The following is a 22,059-nucleotide window of genomic DNA, read 5'->3' as shown; positions in this document are numbered from 1 at the left end:
TTCCTCCCACAAAGATGGCTGAAATTCCCCCTCTTCAAGTCTTTTTTTTAATCTTACTTCAGCCATCTCTTTGTGGAGGTCCGAGATGTTACTCTCTACTGTGGCAATTTTGTTGACGAGTTGTTCCTTCTCCTCTTTCCACCTCCTCCCCTTCTCTTCTTTCTCCCGAAGAAATTTAATCTTTGCGCTCCATTCCTCCATCTCTCTTCTCCATGTCTTCATTTTTGATTCATTGTTGGAGATACGCTTGAAGCGAAGTATATACATGATTTTACTTGCCATGGGTGAAGTTGGGGATGACTTGTAGAAGGGAGGGATGGATAGAGAGAGAGCGCTTTGGAAAGAAGAAACCACACTAAATATAGATATATCCCACATTATGCATACATTCCACAATTGTGTCAACATCAAAATAAGCCCTCCCCTGAGAGAGAGAGAGAGAGAGAGAGAGAGAGAGAGAAATGAAATGTTATATTAACGTCTTCAAAAGGCCAGAATGACCTATGAGACCAAATTGATACAAAAGTGGTGAATCTATTACAATGTCTGGGTACCTTAGTACTAAAGTACTAAGTGTGAAAAGTGTGAAAGTGTGAAAAACTAAATACAAAGTATTGAATAAACTTCTTAGGAGCATTCTGGGTGTCTAGCTAGAATGCTTCTAATCCTTTGTTGTAGTCTCCTCCGGTGAAGTGTGCTTCTGCATCTCGGTCGTGGTCGTCTCAATTTCCTAAGCTCAATCGCCCTGTCAATGAGGGTGCCTTTGGTATGAATGTGGGTACTCCTTTGTGCTGGCTGCTGGCCTCTTGCTTCTCCTTCCACTCCTGCTTCTCTCGATCTGAAGAAATCTGTGATCTGCCTCTGAGGCTGTAATGCTCTTTGTCTTCTCATTAGATTATCCCTGTGCCGATGTAGTTCCAGTAGGTACAAGCCTAAGCATCTTTGATCTTGGTATTGCATGACTCTATCTAGAGGTCCAAAGCCTTCTTTAAATAGGCAATGGAAACGCCCACATATCTCATAGTATACGGTGCAATGGCATATGTAGTGTAATTCTGTCTCCGTCTCCATTCTGCATAACTTGCAAATTCTGCTCTGAGATGGGATTCCCCTAAATCTGCCAAATTCAATTTCCAGCTGGTGTGAGGATGTACAAATCTAACCAATAGCACATCTCAAACCATGAGACGGGTGGGTATCCATGTAGCTCGGGCGAATCACAAATCCATCTTCAGATAGCTGCAGAAAGTTTTCTTTCTAGTCGGCCATCTTCGTGCCCAATTCTTGTGTAGGGTCTACCCATGTCCTCTTAGTATCCAACTGTATAAGATCCTGACGGATGATTTTATTAATCTCCGTTCGTGTAATTGCCAGTGATGGAGCCTCAAGAGAGTATTGGAAGGAGAGTTTAATCTTTCCATACTAAACCCGTGTCTCTGAAACCATGAGGACAGTTGCGCACACGAGCATGATGTATCCCCTTTCATTGCTAATTGTCGAGAGGATTCGAGGGCCAGTCTAGTATATCTGCAATTATTTGTATCCCACAAACCATGTATAAAGGACACTGATCTGGTAAGAGCTTCAATTTCTATCGGAGGGGTAGCTAGTTTCGCTCGGGTAATCGCGTGTCGTACGGAGGCCTTGGCTCGAATCATTCAGGAAATCATAGATACCAAAGGTCTCTCCATTGACTTCCAATTATCCTGATCCACAGATGGTCCCCAAATCTGGACCCCATAAAGCATAGCCGAAGCCACCACAGTATCAAAGAGCCAAAGTTTTGTTCGTGGTTCCTGAAACTGCACTTGTGAACACATCCTCTCCAACCCTCCCAAGGCTGCAGAGGCTTTGGACAATCTAGCATCCGCTGCTTTCTTAAGAGTAAACTTCGGTCCTGCAAATACCACACCTAGGTATGTGTATGCATCTGTGTACTCTACTGTATCCTGGCCATATACAAATGTAGGTGCCGATCTCCTAACCCACTGCGGTGTGGTGTTAAACACCATAACTTTGATTTTACCCAAGTTTACCGACAGTCCACTGTCCTCCGCGAATTTATGTAATGCATCTAGCTGCCTCTGATGCATCTAGCTGCCTCTGCATTCCATCTGGTGATTCTGCTATCAATACAATATCATCTTCATACAACAACAAAGGGATCCATGACCCTGCAAGTTGAGCACCTCTGTCACCCTCTCTATCAATGTAATCTGATACCTCATCTATGTACATACCAAATAAAGTAGGGGACAGTGGGCATCCCTGATTTACTCCAACGATGGAATGAACAATGTCAGAATCCCCTTCTGGAGTACGTACATAACCAGTTACTGACCCGTATAAGGCCATGATCCCCCAAATAATCTCTTTGGGGACCCCTAACTCTTGCATCCTGCGCATCAATCTGGCCCTTGGTACTGTATCAAAAGCTTTCCGAAAATCCACAAAGCAACAATACATCCTTCTCCCGCTTGCTCTTCCTTCCTCAATAATGGCTCTGAGCGTAAGAATATGATCTAAAGTGGAATAGCCCCTCTTGAATCTAGCTTGTCCCGTTGCCCTTATGCCCTCATTCTCTGCCTATCTACTCAATTTTTGTTCAAGAATGGATGCGTACAGTCGGGTCAATGTGTGACCTACCATAATGGTACGGTAGTTCCCGGGTATCATAGGATCCCCTGACTTGAAAATAGGTACGATAGTAGATAATTTCCAAGATTCAGGTAATCCTTCACACATGACCCGATTAAACAGACGAGCAAGGACTTCTGAAAGTAGATCCCTGGCATGGATGAGATGTTCTGCTACTAAACCATCATGATCATATGCTCTTCTTGTCTTCATCTTATCAATGGCTTTTTCCACCATTTCCGTAGTAAAGAAAGTACTAGTAGCAGGGCATGGCTCTAGTGGATCTGGTAATGGTGGTTGTCCAGATACCATATATAATAATGTTACATATTGACCCCAAATCTCAGGATAAGTAATCGTCGGAGGCGGTGAGTGCTCGTGAAATAAACGCCAGGCTTCATGTGAGTCCTGACTCAAGAAGAGCTGATATAAATCCTTCTCCAGTTTGGCTAAGAATGCCCTTTTCTTGCGACGTACTATACGCAGAAGAGCAATCCGAGATTGCTTATATGTGATGATCCCAAGTGTAAGCTCTTTCTAGACCTGGGTTCTCGTTTCTCTGCATTCCTCGTCATACCAACTGTTTTGAGGCATGTTCCCAGATCCTCTCTTCTGATCAGGTTGAGTATGTGGGTATGCCTCTTGTGTTGCTCCATGTAGTATCTCTGTTAACTGAGAAGTAATCTCCTCTACAGTATATACTGGCTCGGCTGCCCACATCCTATTATAGATCTTTTCCACATAGACTGAATCAGTCTCTGGCGTGAGTATATCTTGTGTGTGTCTTCTTCCTTTGTGCTTGAGAGGCATTGTGTTGGAAGGAGATTGATAGGGTCAAGAGAGCATGATCCACTGCAATCCCAACCGGTCTCGGTCCCACCTTAAAGTCCTCGATACTAGAAATTACGCTTGGTGAAGTCATGACATAATCCACTGTACTGGCTCCATGCCTGTGCGGGAAGCATGTGAATCCCCCATATAAAGGGAAATTCTCTAGACCATTAAGTATGGCCAAACCATGTATAGTTGCCATCTCCATGAGATGTCTCCCATATTCAGTGTGTTCTTTATCCTGTGAGTTTCTAGTAAGCCCCCTCTGTGATAAATCCACTTCTCTGAGCATTTCCTCAGAAATATCATAGAATACTGCTTGAGAGTTGGCCGTTCTGGCATTAAAGTCTCCGAAGAGAACGATGTCTCCATCTCTAGAGAACTCCCATATGTCATTATTCAATATGGAGAAAGGGGACTGTCCTTTAGGTGAGGAGTAGACTGATGTACTTGGGGGGAAAGTAGCATATAGCGATATATAGAAATCTACCTGGCTCAGCTCTCATTCTCACCCACATATACCTTGCTTTCTCATCTTTCTAGATAATGTGTAGTAGTGGTTTCAGCTCCTCTTTAAATAAGACTGCTACTCCTCCTGAACCCCGGCTACCCCGTAGAGATCTCTTGTTTGGTCGACCAGCTGTTTCCCATAAATAACCGTTCACATGTGGCATAAGCTGTCCTGGTATTTGGTGTGTCTCTGAGTAGAAAACTATGTCTCTGTCCCTAAAGCTGTCTTCAAAGGCACCTACATCTAGCCTATATGATCCATTACAATTCCAGGCCGCTATCCGGAGCGTCGCCCCATAGGTCTCGCACCGTCAAGATGAGCACTTTTCCAGAACCACTACTTTCCCTCCTCTATAAAAGGCGATTTTTCCCTTTTCTCTTGCTGCCCTGATCTCTGGCATCAACTCTTGCATGTGTGCCACTTGTGCCAATGTAAGGTCATCTCCCAGGAAAATACCGGTTTTCTGAAGAGTTACCCTCTTCTTTAGAAATTCTTTCCTTATTCCTATATCCAGGAAGCGGAGAATAAGTGCCCTATCCTTTACGTTTCCCTTCTCATCGATTCCTTTCTTGCCCACTCTCCATGCACTTGTGTGAGTAGGCTCTGTGATGCCCATGCGTTGTAGCAGTTCCTTCACTTCTTCATCTACATTCTCTTTGTCTTTGACTCCTGTGACCCGCACATGCAGAGCCCGATTCTTCCTTTTCTGCTCTTCCTCAATGGTCATATTAATAATGGTGGAGGTAGGTGTGGTCTCGGGCATCTCAGCCTTCCCTTTCTTCGCATCCTCAATCCATTTCTCTGCTTCATCAACCTTTTCTTGTGTCTTAAAAAGACGTTCCGCCCATGAAGATGCCGTTTTCGATTTTTGTTCATCTCCTTCCCGTAGAGCTTTCATCTACTCCTTCATGTCCTCGAGCTCCTTGAGCACCGAAGGTTGGTCGTCTCCCTTCTCCTTAGTTGCAGATTTGAAAGCCACAAGTTCTCCTTTTAGCTCCTCGATTATTGCATCTTTTTCCCCCATGTGCTTTTCCATATTTGTTCTCCATGCTTCAAAACTTGCTACTGCCTCATCGAGTTTCTTTTGCATAACGCATTCTGTTACATTTACCTCGGCCTTGATTAGGTTTCGTAATTCCGTTTCAAGATCTGAATTTCCTCATTTTGTATCTCCCGGATCTCTCTCCTTAGTTCTCTCATCATGTCTCCATACATGGAGTTCTTGTAGCTCTCAGCGCTCGCGTGCATTTCCTTCCTGATGTCATCCCTCATATAGTTTATCTCTGATTTGAGCATCACCTGGACCTTCTCCATCATTAGCTCATCATGTATCATGGAGGTTTTCCCAACTCGTAAGGATCCTGATGATAGTACAGTATCTCTGTTTCTCCGTTTAAATGTAGTTGTTGTTTTTTTTTGGGTGGTGTGGCTATCTACACCCGGCCCTTCCCCTTCGGTAGGCGGATCGATCGAACCCGAGCGACAAATGTGGGGTAGGGTACTAGGGTACTAGGGTGAGGGACTGAGAATAGGGCAAAACTTAAAAGTTTAACTTAAAACTTAAAAGTCTTTAAACTTTAACGTAGGAGGTACTATGCGTAGATAAATGCAGGGGCGTGTATAGGACAGGACCTTCTACGCGTAGAAAGTCTTTCTACGCGTAGAGGAGCTTGCAACCAACCCTAGCCTACACACAGGTTCGCATCCCTCTGTTGCCTTTGCTTCATCCCCTAGTGCACGCCCACGTCCACGTCCTCCCTTGCTACCGCCAACGGCTGTTTGTCGCATCTGAGTTGCCCGGCTCTAGCGCGTGCCATTACAATAGCCGGCCACCCATTTCTGCCCCTCTGCTGGCCTCGCTTCTTCTCTTAGTGCGGCAACAGCTGCAGGAGAATGCGCAGGGGCTGGGCGCACTGTCACAACAGGCGGGGGGAGAGGGTGTGCAGCTCGCATAGGAGACCGAAAGAAAGAAAGATTTTTTACGTCTATTAGAAGGCCGAAATCGGCCTATGAGACAAAACAATGTACATGGGTGTGTCTTTCGTCAATCGGAAAGACAAAAGTGCTGAAAAAAACTGACTGATAAAGCTGATACAAATCTCCATGATGAGAGTGTGAGTGTGTGGAGCGCTATCTCTATGGTAGCCTATATGCAAGAGGGTAGTACAAGCATGATATGCATCTAGGTGACTAGCTAACTAGCCTCATCCTGTGCTAATGGGTGGGTGTAAGATGTGGTACATGGGTGGAGCTGGAGCCAGGGCTGCTCAGATGGTTACAACGGGGTCGGCCATCATCTAAGCTCGTCTCTCCTCAGTGGCTCGGCGATCACGGGTCTGAATTTCCGCAATCTGGCGTCGATGAAGTCTGGGGACCCGGCAGCCTGCAGCGCGGGGGCGTCTCCTAGCTCTGGAGATCTCAACCTGCTAAAGAGTCACCCCTCTATGTGTGTCGGGTGGTGGGGGCGACTGGTAGATGTCGTGAGACGAAGAAGTCAGTGAGCTGGGTCTGTCTCCCTCCTGTCTAAGCTGTCGTGGGCTCAAGTAAGGCATCTCTGTGGCTCTGTATCTCTAGTAAGAATCGCCCGAGCTTGTGCTCATCTCTGGAGTCCATGATCTCTCGAAGGGTCTGCTGCCCTATGAATAAACCCTCATATCTGCCTCTGATGTCATCATATGCTCTGCATCTGCATACAAAGTGCTCCTCATCCTCTAGCTCTACTCTGCATACCCGGCATATCCGCTCCTCTCTGGGGGTGTCTGATTCTCTGCCAGTCTCAATCTCTAGTCGATGTGAGGAAACCCTCAGCTGGCCAATAGCTACTCTCGAGCTATGAGGCATGTAAGTATCCATGTATCGTTGGTCGCTGGATGAAACCAGTATGTCTAGGAACTGATCTCGGTAATGTGACCGTCTAGATGCCAGGTCGGGTGTGAGCCATGTCCAACTGGTGTAGAGCTGCCAAAGATCCTGTCTGAGCACCGTGTTCCTCTTACTACGTAAGAGGCGGATGTGGGTGAATCTGGGTCATATCGAAAGGGTGGCAGTCTGTCCATGTCCAAGCCATGTCTGTCAAACCATGCTGTAACCTGAGTGTACCAAGCTCTGTCATATCCTATCTCTAAGATCTGTATAGCTGCCTCAAATGCTCTGCATGTGAGTCTGTCTTCTGGGAGCTCTTTCATCCTCTGAATGAAGGAGATAGTCTGGAACAGTGCCTCTACTACCATGGGAGGTGCCGCTAGCTCTACTCTAATGATGTCATGTGGAAGTGTCGGCTTCCCGCAAAATAATCGCGAGATCATACGTACCTGGGGCCTCTCGACTGCACTCCACTGGGTGTCTGTGAGGCCTGGGGCTCAAACTGTCGCTGCATACATCATAGCTGGTGTGACTAGTGTGTCAAATAGCCACCCCTTTGTACGGAGCTCCTAGAAGTGTGCCTGGTGACATAGCCGCTCTAACATGGCTAGCGCTGCGTACCCCCGTGTCGGTCTTTCTGTGGCTGCCTGCTCATGGAGAAGAGACCAGGCAAACTGGTGAATGTGACTCCAAGGTAGACATATGAAGTGAAGACCTCTATCTGTCCGCCAGCGGCTATGAATACTGTTGTAGCCCTCACCATGGGAGAGGTGTGGAAGATCATGACCTTGGTCTTGCCAGGTTTACTGTCAAACCCCTGTGTGTATAGAACTCCTCCAAGGCAGCCAAGTGGTGTTGTAATCCCTCGGGTGATTCTGAAATCATTACAATGTCATTAGCATATAATAAAATGTGTACAGGTGTACCTGGGAGGTCTGACCCCTTTCCTCCAACTCGTAGAAGGTAGTCCTCAATCTCTGCGATGTAGAGTCCGAATAGAGTGGGGGAGAGTGGGCAGCCCTGCTTAACACCAATGGTGCTAGCAATAGCCTCAGACAAACCTCATGAACAGCGTACCCTCCCAGTCACCTGCTCATAGAGTGCATAGATGGCCCAAATCATATCTGATGGTATGCCCAAGCTCTGGAGGCGTCGAAAGAGCCTCTCTCATGGCACTGTATCAAAAGCTTTGCGGAAATCCACAAAGCAGCAGTATAATCTCTTCTTCCGCACCTTTGCCCCATCAATGAGGCAACGCAAAATGAAGATGTGATCAATAGTGGAGAAGGCCGGTCAAAAACCTGCCTAGCCGCGTGCTCGTGGACCCTCAATCTCTGCATATGAACTGAGCTCTGCCTCAAGTACTACCCCGTATAGCTTGGCCAATCATGATGGTCCTGTAGTTCCCTAGGTCCAGGGTGTCGCCAGATTTGTGGAGTGGCACAATAGTGTGCATGGTCCACTCCTCTGGGAAGCCCTCCCCTATAGCCCGGTTGAAAACATGTGCAATCAACGGGGGGAGAGAGAGAGAGAGAGAGAGAGAGAGAGAGAGAGAGAGAGAGATGATGAAATGAAATGAAATGTTATATTAATGTCTTCAAAGGCCATACTGACCTATGAGACCAAAGAGTTGCATCATGGTGAATTTGATACACGGTCTGGATGAAAAGAAAGAAAGAAATAAACAAAAATACTACTAGAGCTGTAAAAGGTGGGTATCAAGAGCTTGAGAGGTATATATACAAAAAATGGGTGTATATCTCAGAGAACAGGTACAAAATGGTGGAGATGGCTCACAACGGTTGTTGTTGCATGATTGTGTCGATGTCTTCCATGGTGAGAGTCTACACAGGGTGTCTCCTATGTCTCGGCAATATAGATCTAATCCTCTACTGCAAACTCCTCAGTTGATGGGAGCATCCCCTCATCCTAGGCCTCATGGATCTCCCCAGCTTTGTTGCTTGATCACTCTGTATACCTCTGCTAGTGATGTGCCCTGTATCTCTCCTCTTTGGCTGGTCTCTTCTCTGATCAATCTGTAGATGAAAGAACATTGTGGTTTGTCTTTGGGTGTGGCTCCCGGTGTGTGAGTCTCTCTCTTCTAGTAACCCTGCTCGATATCGCTGAAGCTCCAATAGATAGAGGCCAAGACATCTCTGATCTTGGTATCTCATAACTCTAGATAGAGGCCCAAAACCCTCTCTAAAGAGTCAGCCACGTATCTCATAGTATGTTGTACAGTGGCATATATAGTGAAGCTTTGTCTCAAGCTCTCTCTGACATAGTTGGCACAACCTAGCCTCAACTAAAATGCCTCAATATTGGCCAGTCCAATGAGAGAGAGAGAGAGAGAGAGAGAGAGAGAGAGATGAAATGTTATATTAACTATCTTCAAAAGTCCAAAATGGCCTTTGAGACCAAACTGATACAATCCTGGTGGATTTGATACAACGTCTGGGTACAAAATAAAATGAACTAAAATAAAGCTAAAATGAACACCAGTGTGAGGATGTCTCGCATCGGGTGTTGTCCGAGGATGTAGTGCATCGGTCATTGAAGAGCATCGTCATTGTCCGCATCTGTAAATAGTCGTATTGGACGTCTCCCATGTTGTGCTAGAATAGTCATGATCCTCTGATGGCGCCTCCGTTGATATCATGGTGGCCCTCGTAGACGTGGGCATCTGGCTCTCCCAAGATCAATGGCTTTGTGAGTCAATATACCTCTGGTATAGGTGGACTCTGAAGTCTGATGTGAAGCTTGCTCATCTGACTGCCGAGTCTCTGCTCTAAAGAAGCCAGTGATCTCCCTCTATGAATGTCTCCCACTGTCTAATCTCCTCAAGAGACTCTCCTTGCGTTTGCGCAGCTCTAGCAGAAACAACGTGAGGCACCTTTGATCCTGATCTCTCATGACTCTAGCCAGTGGTCCAAAACCCTCTCTGAATAGACAGTGAAAGCGGCCTCGTATCTCAATAGTATTCTAGATATTGACATACGAGTTACACTGTCTTTAGCTCTATGTGACACAACTGGAAAATCCTAGCCTTTGCTGATACTCTCCTAAATCTGTCAGTCTCAATCTCTAGCTGATGCGATGATATGCGCATTTGAACAATAGCACATCATATCCCATGGGATAAATGAGTGTCCATATAGGCAAGTTTGATCACATATTCATCCTTTGTGAGCTGGACAAGATGCTCTATGTAGAAAGCCATCTTCATAACAAACTCTCGTATTGGCTCTGTCCATGTCCTCCTAGTGTCTAGCTGGATCAAATCCTCTCTCATGAGGCGGTTAATATTGGTATGTTTGAGGGACAAAGAGGGTGCATCCAGCAAGTATCGTGGAAAGGGGATAGTATGTCCATACTAAATCCATGAAGCTGAAACCATGATGTCATATGTGCATACCAACAAGATGTGTCTCCTTGTGAGGAAAACTGCCGAGAAGACTCCAAAGCTAGGCAAGCATCTCTATGTTTGGGGAGATCCGAGATGTTGTACCTAAATGAGACGGATTTGGTAAGTGCCTCTATGACCGGGGGGAGCAGCAAGCTCTATACAAATAATCTATGCGGTACAGAGGCCTTGGCCCTAATTATAGAGACCAGAGGCCTCTCCATACATCTCCATCCATGAGTACTGCCAGCTTAGCTATGATGGTCTACTGATGGTCCCCATATCTGCACCCCATAAAGCATAGCTGAAGTAACCAATGTGTCAAATAGCCAGAGCTTTGTTCAAGGTTCTTGAAACTGAATCTGCGAACACATCCTCTCCATGCTCCCCAAAGCTACATATGCTCTTGTCAGTCTGGTTTTGTTGCTCTCCTCAAGGAGAACTTTGTTGAAGTTTGGACCACCGAAGACCACTCCCAGGTAAGTGTATGCGTTTGTATACTCAAGTATCTGCTAAACATATGTGAAGGTCAATGTAGATCGCCTGACCCCCTGTGCTATGGTGTTGAACACCATAACTTTGGTCTTGCCAAGGTTCACCGACAAGCCGCTATCACTAGCAAAAATGTGCAATGCATCCAAGTGTCACTGCATCCCCTCTGGTGAACCTGAGATCAACACAATATCATCTACATACAGTAGTAATGAGATCCTGGTCCCTGCTAGGTGTGCTCCTCTATCGCCTCCCCTCTCAATGTAATCTGAAACTTCATCTACGCACAAATCAAACAATGTAGGGGAGAGTGGGCATCCTTGTTTCACTCCACAGTGGAGTGAATATGCTCAGATAACCCCTCGTGAGTATGGACCTTTCCCATTATTGTCCTAATGAAACCATGACTCCCTAGATCAGCTTTGTGGGTACTCCCATCTCCTGTAGTGTTTGCACCAGTCGAGCTTTGGGAACCATATCGAATGCTTTGCAAAAATCCACAAAGGTACAATAGATCCTCCTACCATGTGATTTGTTTTGCTCATTAACAGCTCAGAATGTCAATATAAGATTAAGAGTAGAAATCCCTCATGAAACCTGCATGGTTTGATGCGTGAATGCCTGTTCTCTCTACCCATCTACTCAGCTGGTGCTCCAGAATGGATGCATATAGCCTAGCTAGCATGTGCCCAATCATGACAGTAATTCCCCAGTATGGGGTCTCCTGCCTTGAAGATAGGCACAATGGTAGACATGCTCCAAGTATCCGGAAAACCCTCACACGTGGCACGGTTGAACATTATTGCAAGAAGTTCTGCAAGCATATCTGTAGCAGGCTACAGTGTCACTGCTACAGGACAGTTACAGTTAGTACAGTTGGTTTGGTTTGTTCACACTGGACGGACACTCTGGGCAGTGACACGTGGCAGGGATACGGATGGTGGCCTAGTGGACATGTGGCCAGGTCACACTTAGCTGGCTGACATTTATGAGCCGTTGGTGGCTCTTTATGATTGTATCTATGAGTAGTAGCCGTTGGGTCATTATCATTATCTTTTATAGATGGTCGGGTCATCGTCGTGGTAGCGAGTCTATGCACAGAGCACTGCTTCACCATCCCTGCACATCTGAGCCTCGACACCCCATTTGTACCTGTGAGTCCTGGGCTGGAGCTGAGTGTGCTGCCACGCCAAAGTCTGTACACGGTTCTTTGAGATAGTCGAGTCCACATGTTCTGGTCCACTGTTGTGTCTCTGTTGTTCTGTTGTTATCCATTGTTTCTGTGTTTCATTCTGTTTGAGTGAGTTTCCATTTGTTTGAGTGAGATTGTCACGCACATTGCACTGAGGGGCACCCACACTGTAGAGAGCACGACACATTATCCACGCTACAGGTGCTCTCATTTCGGCGATCACGGTGATGAGAGCTACAAAGCAGACTCAGCAACATCTGATGATGATTCAGATGTAAATTCCGAGTCAGGTGCTTCCAGTGTTCAAGAGGAACATTCAAAAGTGGCTCAGAAGAAAGGAAAGCATCCGATCATCACTCATGAAATCAAGAGGCCTGCTTCTTCGAAAAATCGCACAGCATTCTCATTAAATTTTTATATGCAGCAACCTTGACCATCTCTCAGTGAGGTGCTTTCGACTTCTCAGCTACAGACTCTGGGTCTCACAGCATTGGCTGATGCAGATTTACCTGATACGGTTCCAGCAGAGATGATACATTAATTGTTGAAAGACTTTCCAAAGGTCCGGGGCCACAAGCTAACAGCTACAAGGCTTGGCCATGCCATGGGTATGACCAACTTTCCAGCTGTGAAGCCTACTACTCGCACTTTCTCTTTGTTGTCCAAGGATGCGACAATTCAAGCATGTCAAGAGCTACTACTGAGTTCGGATCACCCGGATTATGAGCAAAACAGACGGCTTCTCGCAATCTTCAGGTATTACTTTCTGGCTCGAGATGCCAAAGAAGACAAGGAAAAAACTGATCTTCTCACTACCTTCTCCCACTGCGAGGGGCTCTACTGTTTAATCCACACTATCCCTTGTGGATTCCACCAGATTCTCTTCAGCTCTTTGCAGACTAGGGCTAAAAGATTTCGGGCCCAAGTGCAGTCTGTGCAGTGAAGTTTTAAATGTTTTGCGGCACCTCTCTTGGCATGGGTCATAAACATACCTATTAACCCACATGAAGTGGATGAGAAGCAGGGAACCTCGAAAGGGAAAAGGAAATCCGTGAGCATGCATGTTGACCCCACAGTCACCAAGAAAAAGAAGATCAAGGCGAAAGTGGTAAAGGATACAGTGAAGTCTCTACTCTCCTTGCCAGTTTCTGAGAGCCAGCAGACTAGGGTACATTTTCAGCGTCACACGTCTACTTCTACCCCTGGTTCTGCTGTGCCGGCGCCAGTGTCTACTGCCGCTCCTCAGGACAGGATGGTCACTTCACCCATACAGGATCCTCTTCCTTCTTCTCCCATCTTCACTCATACACCGGTCAACATATCTCTCTCTCCACCTACAACAACAATCTCAGAGGCACCTACTACACCAAATGTACCTACTTCTAGCTCGCCGGCTGTGCCACATGTGCGCCCTCCAGCATCACATGCATCTGAGGAATCTTCAAGTATGACCGACTCCACTTCTCTGTTTCAGCTTTCAGAGAAGTTACTTCAGGACTCTAGAGCTGCTATTGCCACCATCGAGCTAGGCGCAGAGCAGCTAGCTGCAACGCACCAGCGTCACTCCGTCACATACGCAGCTATGGAGGGATCTCTGCGAGTTGCCGAGAGTGCCATCGCAGATCGAGATGCAACGATTTTTGCACTACAGCAAGCATTGAAGATAAAGTCAAGGATTATTGATGACCTAAAAGCACAGGTGCAGGGATTTCAAGAAATGCTTATGTATGGTAACAGGCCTACCCAGGCTCCTATGGGATATGGATGGATTGGGCCAGGGATACAGGTCCAGAATCCAGCAGGCTTTGCAGCACCAGCAGGTCCCTCTCAGCAGTTCATGGGACACTACCCACAGCCCCAGTTCCAGTACTTTACTCAGCAGGGGTCTCAGGTCTAGATACCACACATGCAGAGCCAGAATGTTCCTTGCTGTGACGGTGTTGCTGGTGCACACCGCCATGGTTGTGTTACTAGGCGTCCGGAGTTCACTTCAAGGCAGGTGCTTCCATCCGCTGTGCAGCAGATGGCTGCTTCAACCACTGGAAGCCAGGTTATGCAGAGCACAGTCCAGTAACTGCATCGTTACACAATCGATCTGATGGCTCCCCCCGATCAGGATACTTCTGGAGCAGCAGTGGCGACGACACTTTCCCTTGGGTGACAAGACTGTGCTCATGCCCCACCTTTCATTGTACATGTAGTTACTTTTGCAGTTTCATTCAGTGTTTGGCTCACCGAGACGGTGACCAGTCTTGTGGCGGGCAACCTGTATAGCAGGCTACAGTGTCACTGCTACACGACACAGTTACAGTTAGTACAGTTGGTCTGGTCTGTTCACACTGGACGGACACTCTGGGCAGTGACACGTGGTAGGGATACGGATGGTGGCCTAGTGGACAAAAATGAGAGCACCTGTAGCGCGGATAATGTGTCGTGCTCTCTACAGTGTGGGTGCCCCTCAGTGCAATGTGCGTGACAATCTCACTCAAACAAATGGAAACTCACTCAAACAGAATGAAACACAGAAACAATGGATAACAACAGAACAACAGAGACACAACAGTGGACCAGAACATGTGGACTCGACTATCTCAAAGAACCATGTACAGACTCTAACGTGGCAGCACACTCAGCTCCAGCCCAGGACTCACAGGTACAAATGAGGGTGTCGAGGCTCAGATGTGCAGGGATGGTGAAGCAGTGCTCTGTGCATAGACTCGCTACCACGACGATGACCCGACCATCTATAAAAGATAATGATAATGACCCAACGGCTACTACTCATAGATACAATCATAAAGAGCCACCAACGGCTCATAAATGTCAGCCAGCTAAGTGTGATCTGGCCACATGTCCACTAGGCCACCATCCGTATCCCTGCCACGTGTCACTTCCCAGAGTGTCCGTCTAGTGTGAACAGACCAGACCAACTGTACTAACTGTAACTGTGTCCTGTAGCAGTGACACTGTAGCCTGCTACAATATCTCTTGCATCCATGAAGTGCTCTGCCATCAATCCATCATGATCATATTCTCTCTTTGTCCTCATCTTGTCAATGGCTTTCTTTACCATCTTAGCGGCAAAGAAAGTGCATCTATGTGGACATGGCTCTGGAGGGTCGCGTAGAGATTTCTGCTTTGGATTTTGTAAAGAGATGCTGCATATGCACCCCAAATCTCGGTTGATGTGATTAGCCAGTGGGGGGTAATGCTCACAAAAAAATCTCCATGCCTCGCTTGAGTTCTGGCTCAAGAATAGCTGGTACAACTCCTCTAACCGAAAGATAAGTCTTGTTCTTTCATCACACTAGGCGTCTAAAGGCTATCTGTGACTATCTACGAGTAGTGGCTCCCAAAGGCACCTCTCCGTGAAGTGTGGCTCTCATCTCTCTACATTCGGCATCATACCAACTGTTCTGGGGCATACTCCAGAACGTTGTCTGTGCCTGGGTTGGGTGTGTGGGTATGCCTTTACTGTTGCATCATGGAAAGTCTCTATCAATATCTAGTTAAGCTCCTCCAATGGGCATCCGAGCTCCTCTGTAGCCAGGCATCTGTAAATACTATCCGTGTAGATAGAGTCGGTCTCCAATGTTGAAGTGTATCGAGTATGCATAGATGCTTGGGCCAACGGAGCTGTACTAAATTGGAATGAAATTGTAAATGTGAGGAAAGCGTGATCTACTACTGCCCCAACAGTCTTGGGGCCACTTGTAAAATCCTTAGTAGATGGTATAAAATTGGGGTGAGCCATAACATAGTCCACCATGTTAGCCCCATGTTTGTGAGGAGAACAAGTGAGCGTATTCGTTGCTAGAACTCTGTGTAGGCACCACATCCTGTGAGCATCTGGCCAATCCCAAATCACTGACGTCCAGCTCTCTTAACATCTCCTTTGAGGTATCATAGAAGGTTGTTTGAGAGTGGCCCGTCCTGGTAGTGAAGTCCCCTAGGAGGATGACATCCACATCCCGAGAGAACTCCCATATGTCCTCATCTAAAATCATGTATGGTGATTGCCCCTTGGGCGATGCATAGAGAGATGTGCTCGGGGAGAAATAGCATATTGCAATATAAAGTGGCCTCCTCTCTGCTCTCACCCTGACCTACATATATCTAGCATGCTCATCACTTCGAACAATACGAATGACAGGGTGCAATTCTTCCTTGAATAAAACTGGCACACCTCCTGAGCCACTTACTCTATGCTCTGATCTCACCTCCCTTCTACAAGTGGTCTCCCAACAGTGTCCTGTCACTCTAGGAAGTGTGAGTCGTGACACCGGGAGTTCGATGTGTTTCAGAGTAGAAAATAATGTCTCCTCCCTTGGAGCTATCCTCAAATGCACCAACATCTAGCTTCATTGTTCCATTACAGTTCCATATTTCCATTTTAAGGCTGGTCCCATAGGCCTTGCACCATCACGTAGTGCGTCTTTCCTTCCTCTATAGAAAGCAATTTTTTCCTTCTTCCTTGCGGCCTTGATTTTTGGCATCAACTCTTGCATGTGTGCAATTTGTGCTTAAGTGAGGTCATCTCCCAGAAATATCCCGGTTTGTTCAAGAGTTGGTTTCTTCTTCAAGAATTCTCTCCTAGTTTACACAATAGGAAAACGTAAAATAAGAGCTCTTTCCTTAGAACTTCCTTCCCCACGGTTTCCTTTCTTCCCCATTCTCCATGCACCTATGTGTATGGCTTCAGAAATGCCCATGTGTTTCAAGAGTTCTTTCACTTCTTCCACATTTCCAATGTCCTTTAGGCTTGTGACACGCACGTGAAGGGCTCTAGTCTTCCTCTTCCGCTCTTTCTCAATGGTCATGTTGATAATGGTGGCTATCAGTATAGCTTCAACCATCTTGGCTTGTCCTTTCTTTGCAATCTCAATCCACTCTTTAGCTTCAACAACCTTCTTTTGCATTTTGGTGAGGAAATCCGCCCATGAAGTGGTTGTTCTTGACTTCTGCTCTTCCTCTTCCCGGAGGGTTTTCACCTGTTCTTTGATCTTCTCGAGGTCCTTAATCACCAATAACTGAGTTTCTCCCTTCTTTCCAGGAATACTTTTACAAGCTGCCAATTCTCCCTTATGTTCTTCAAGCAATGTCATGCATTTTTCCATATCTGATTTCCATGACTCACTAGCAGCAAAAGCCTCATCTAACCTTTTTTGCATCACAGCTTCATTTACCTGCACCTCTTCCCTCACAATAGCTTGCATCTCCCCTTTCAATGCCATGTACATCTCATCACCCTTACCGAGCATCTCTTTGTCTAGCTCTTTCCTCATATATATGCATACATAGCATTTCTATAATTCTCCACAGTTGCATACATCTCTTTCTCAATGTCTCCCCTCATAAGGTTCAACTCCGGCTTAGACAGTTTTCTATATTCAAATTTATGGTTACTTGAGTGCTCGCTACTGCTGAACGTCCCCCCCCCCCCCCCCCCCCCCCCTTCCTCGCACTGCCCTCGCGCTGCCCCCCGCTTGCTTTTGTGCGCAACAGCCCAGCCCACCCGCCCCCCTACTGTGCGTACCCGCCCATTGCCCTCATCTCGCGCTGCCCCCCAGCCCCCTGTGCCCCCCTCTCGTGCCACCATCCCCCCCCCCCCGCCCGCCGCTGCCTCTTGAAATCCCGCACACTGCCAGCCTTATCCGATCTTCCCCACCGTCTTCTTCTTTCCCGAAGGTTCCTGCACTTGGCTCTGGCACACTGTTTCTTCGGACAGTGCTCGGCACGCTTGGTTGCAGAGTCTCTTCACCGTTCGCTTCTTCGCCACAGCAGTAGACACAGATGGAGGCTCCAGCTCCGCCACAGAGGGACTCATTTGAAGCCCCCTCGCCCGACCTCGCTGAGCCCACCATTCGACTTGCTCTTTCGCCGACAGAGCAAGCGAGCCTAGCCGCAGAGGTAGAGCGCTTGCAGGCAACTTCTGTCATCTGCAAGATTCTCAGCACCCAACCTAGCAGAGGAGAGCTGCGTGACCTTCTCAGGCCCGCCTTCTCGCATAGGTGGGCAAGATCTTGGACGTACAGATACTCGGACGAGGTTACTATCAGATCGACTATGAGACCTCCGAGATGGCGTCCAAGGTCATCGCCATGAGTCCATTGACCATCCGAGCAGCACAAGCCCACTTTCGACAGTGGAGACATGGTTTTGACCCTGCTTCGGATGTTCTAGTAGAGGAGGCAAACATCCCCATCTCCGTCTGCTTTCCGAGTTTGCGGAGGGAATACTTACCACTTTTGTCCAGGATTGGCTCAGCCATTGGGACTGTCCTAAAGACACCTCGCACGGCAGCCTCAGTAGCTGCCAAGGCGGTTGGCATTCCCTCAGTTCGCGTTTTGGTCAGAGACACTCACACGCTCCCGAAGGTTATTCTTCTGCCTCGGGTGAGTGGGGGTGGTTTAGATAGTGTGGAGTATTCGGGCCTCCCAAACCAGTGCTTCATTTGTCGACAGATGGGCCATCTAGCGAAGGCCTGTCCACGGAGGAGGCCTCGACCTACACCACAGCCTCAGCCCCAGCCTGCAAGGGCTGGCCAGCAGACACAGACAGAGACACAACGCACACATGCAGAGCCACCCTCTGAGCCTAGGGCTCCAGCGGAGGAGGGATGGCAACAGGTCCGTGGTCGACGACGACAGGGGCCACAGCGACAGCCTGGCACTCAGAGTGGTCCTCAGGCACCTACTCAGCAACAGTGGGTTCCCACGGGGAACCGGTTTGGTCCTCTTGAGCAGGATGAGGTCCTTGCTCCAGCCCCCACCCCAGCTTCACCCTCGACAGCCCCTCCCCCCAGAGTTCCCCCCCTCTTCCTCATCCTCCCCCCCGCCTCCTGCTCCCGCCGCGTCTTCTCCCCGCCTCTCTACCTCTGCCGCTCCCCCCCGTCCCTCTTCTCCACCGCTCCCCCCTGCTCCTTCTCCACCCCCTCCCGCTTCAGTTCCACAGTCGTCCCAGGGGGCAAGGCCTTCTCCGGCTGCTAGGAGATCTCTTGGCAACGCCTTTGCCACGAGTCGCTTGGCGAGAGAGGGACAACCTTCTTGCGGCCCCCTCTACTACAGGTACAGACGTCTCCCTTGGCAGCTATCCCTCATGGTCTGACGAGCATTGACATCCGGCGCCGATGGGACTTCTTCGACTACGACTTCACTCGTTTTCTCGGCAACCCCTCAGCAGACCATGAGGCAACCTGCTTCAGGGTCCATGTTCTGTTCCTTGCAGCTAGGGGGACAGAGGCCTTGGACTCAGTAGTTAGCTTCTCCTTTCCCCTTTGCGGCAGGGACCAGACAGAGTGGACTCTCGACTCAGTGTTGGTATGGTTGCACACACGGGTCCTAGAGTTCTCTCACCACATGGGAGAACTAGGAGTTACAAACTTTGTGGCCATTGGCCAAGTTTGCGGTGACACCTCCAGATTCAATAGGATGTAGACACATTGTGGTTTATTTCTTTGCCGATACACAGTGCTTGCCATGCTATGTATACATTCATGAGGACTCCTGGACAGAGGAGGTTGCTTTACGTACGGCTCGCTCTGCTTAGGCTTGGGCCAGGCACTCGTTGCAGTCACGCCTATCTAGAGGACGCTCGGATGCGGATTACTCCCCTCGAAGATAGCCCGTCTAGCTGCTGCGGCAGCATCTGTTCTCTCTCGCTCCCCATGAGGATCGTCTCATGGAACGTGCAGGGACTAGGTGGGCCCTAGTTTCAGCGTCAATGGGGCTGACTACGTCAAGAGCTTCAGCGCTGCCTTGTGGGAGGAGAGATTGATCTCCTTATGCTTCAGAAGCACCGTCTGTGTGAGAGCCGCATTAGACGTTGTGGTCAGCTCTTGCGTGGACAATATGATACTTTTTGGTCAGCTGCTTTTGGACCTGGAGACATCCAGGGTGGGGTATGTATGACTATTGCGGACTCTTTGCAGCAGGCCATTGTGGGCAGAGGGATAATTGTGCCAGGCAGGGCTTAGTGGATTACTATGCAGGTTCAGGGTTGCCTTGTGGGCTTCCTGAACATCTATGCGCCCAATGTGGCAAGTGCTCGAGCAGAGTTTTGGTCACAGATAGTTGAGTCTCTGCTGCAGGCAGAACACTGGTGCATAGGAGGGGACTTCAACATGTTGGAGGACCCTTCTGACAGGATTGGTGGTAGCCATGCTACTGTGCATGGAGTTGAGTTGGCATCTTGGGAGAGGTTTTGTATGACTCTGAGGGTCTCGGATGTTTGGCAGCACTCTGGTTTTGTGAGGCCCCCAGACAGCCTTGCCTTCTCTCATTCGGACTGCAGAGTGGGAGGAGTGAATCTATCGCGGATAAATCGCTTCTACACTAGTGACCATTTCAGTGACTTGGGAGGGACAGTGGGCATTCTGGCAGGGACTTCCTTCTCGGACCATGCACCAGTGATCCTCATAGTGGCAGACAGGCAGAGGAGTGGGAGCACGATGCTTCGCATCCTAGAGAGGGTCTTGTTAGACTCAGCACTCAGAGAGTGGGTAGAGGTTCTTTGGACAGAGAGCTTGGACAAGCAGGATTCTCCTGCAGATAGAGTGGCCTCAGGCCTTGCTCAGATTAGCCGTTTTTTTCTCCAGGAGTACCTGGCTCCCCGGGCTGTAGCGAGAGAGGAGGAGCAGCGTCTCAGACGGGGCATTGCTTCGTTACAGAGGATGCAGGAGCAGCATCCAGACAGTCCTTGGTTGGAGGAGCAGCTACAGCAGGCTCGACAGGAGCTTGTTAGCATAGAGGACAGGCATCTCAGTGGACCCATGTGGGCGACAGAGTGACTCTTTGAGGCAATGGGACCTCGGCATTCGCATGCCAAGGTCAGTCAGTTAAGGAGGCCCAACGGGTCAGTTGCTTCTGAGCCCGAGGATATACGTGCAGTTGCTACTGACTTCTACCGTGAGTTACTGTCTGCAGAGTCCCAGTCAGAGCGTCAAGCTGCATACAGAGAGCAGGTTTGGGCACAGATGCCTTGTCTTGTGACTGAGGAGATGCGTCAAAGGCTTAAGATACCACTTCAACTTGAGGAGCTGCACACGCCTCTTAGGGCCCTCCCCCGTGGTAGCTATCTAGGTGAGGATGGTCTGACTCCCAGTTTTTTCTTGGAGTACTGGGACCTGCTTGGCCCAGATCTCTGTAGTGCTTTTCAGTACATTTTGCACACAGGAGTGATGCCTAACAGCATGAGTGAGGGCCTGATCTACCTCATTCCCAAGGAGGGTGGCTCCTTGGATGAGATTCGACAGTGGCGCCCCATCACCATCCTCAACTCAGCCTACAAAATTCTTGCCAAGGCTCTGAGTTTGAGGATTCAGCCACTTCTAGAGAGCCTTATATATGGGACTCAGACAGGTTTTGTCAAGGAACGCAATATCCTTGACAACATCTTTATGTTTTGGGAGGCTTCTGCCCTGGCACGGCTCCGTGGTGAGGACTTAGTGATTCTTCTTCTCGATTTTGAGAAGGCATACGACAGAGTTGACTGGGACTTTCTAGGGGCACTCTACACAGGATGAGCTTCTCAGATGTTTGGATCATAGGGGTGTCAGCTTTGTACAGAGAGGCTCATAGTCAGGTACTTTTGGCAGGAGGTAGAGGTGATCACTTCATGCTCACATGTTCGGTTAGACAGGGCTGTCCTCTTGCCCCCTTCCTCTTTCTGTTCTATGCGGAGGCGATGAGCAGGTTTTTGGTGTCGCAGCAGGTTGGTCTACGGGGCTCAGCACTCCCTATTCGGGGAGATGAGCTACTGGACGCTGAGTTTGCCGACGACTCAGCCTTGTACTTAGATGGCCAGGAGGTCAACCTTCACAGGTGTGAGCAGGCTCTGGAGACCTTCTGTTGTGCATCGGGCACACTGATCAACTGGACAAAGACAGTGGCTTTCTCGGTTGGTAGTGCTCATGTGTCCGATTGGATGCAAGGAGAGGGCTTTAGGTGGATTCCCCCAGGGACTGCAGTTCGGTACTTGGGCTGTTAGGTTGGTTTGGACTTGTCTCCCGAGCAGCAGATTGTTCCCCTTCTCCTGTCTATCAGGAGAAAGTTGTTACATTAGAGCTCAGCACGACTTTCTTTGGCTGGCAGAGTAGTAGTGGCCAACCAAGTGTTGTTGGCGACTATGTGG

The 22,059-nt window shown here is 48.4% G+C and overlaps 1 protein-coding gene and 1 pseudogene across 15 annotated transcripts in view; one reads left to right on the top strand and one right to left on the bottom strand.

Annotated features, from left to right (window-relative positions):
- The window catches only part of LOC147426135 (uncharacterized), a 122,495-nt gene that overhangs the window by 62,802 nt on the left and 37,634 nt on the right, over positions 1-22,059 (top strand). The window lies entirely within an intron of this gene.
- LOC147426137 (uncharacterized) lies at positions 6,184-7,625 on the bottom strand (annotated as a pseudogene).

Source organism: Adiantum capillus-veneris, chromosome 24 (genome assembly GCF_014529385.1).
Source record: "Adiantum capillus-veneris isolate H3 chromosome 24, ASM1452938v2, whole genome shotgun sequence".
NCBI classification, from domain to species: domain Eukaryota; kingdom Viridiplantae; phylum Streptophyta; class Polypodiopsida; order Polypodiales; family Pteridaceae; genus Adiantum; species Adiantum capillus-veneris.
Note: the sequence above shows the minus strand (reverse complement) of the source record. Positions and strands in the feature narration are given on the sequence as shown.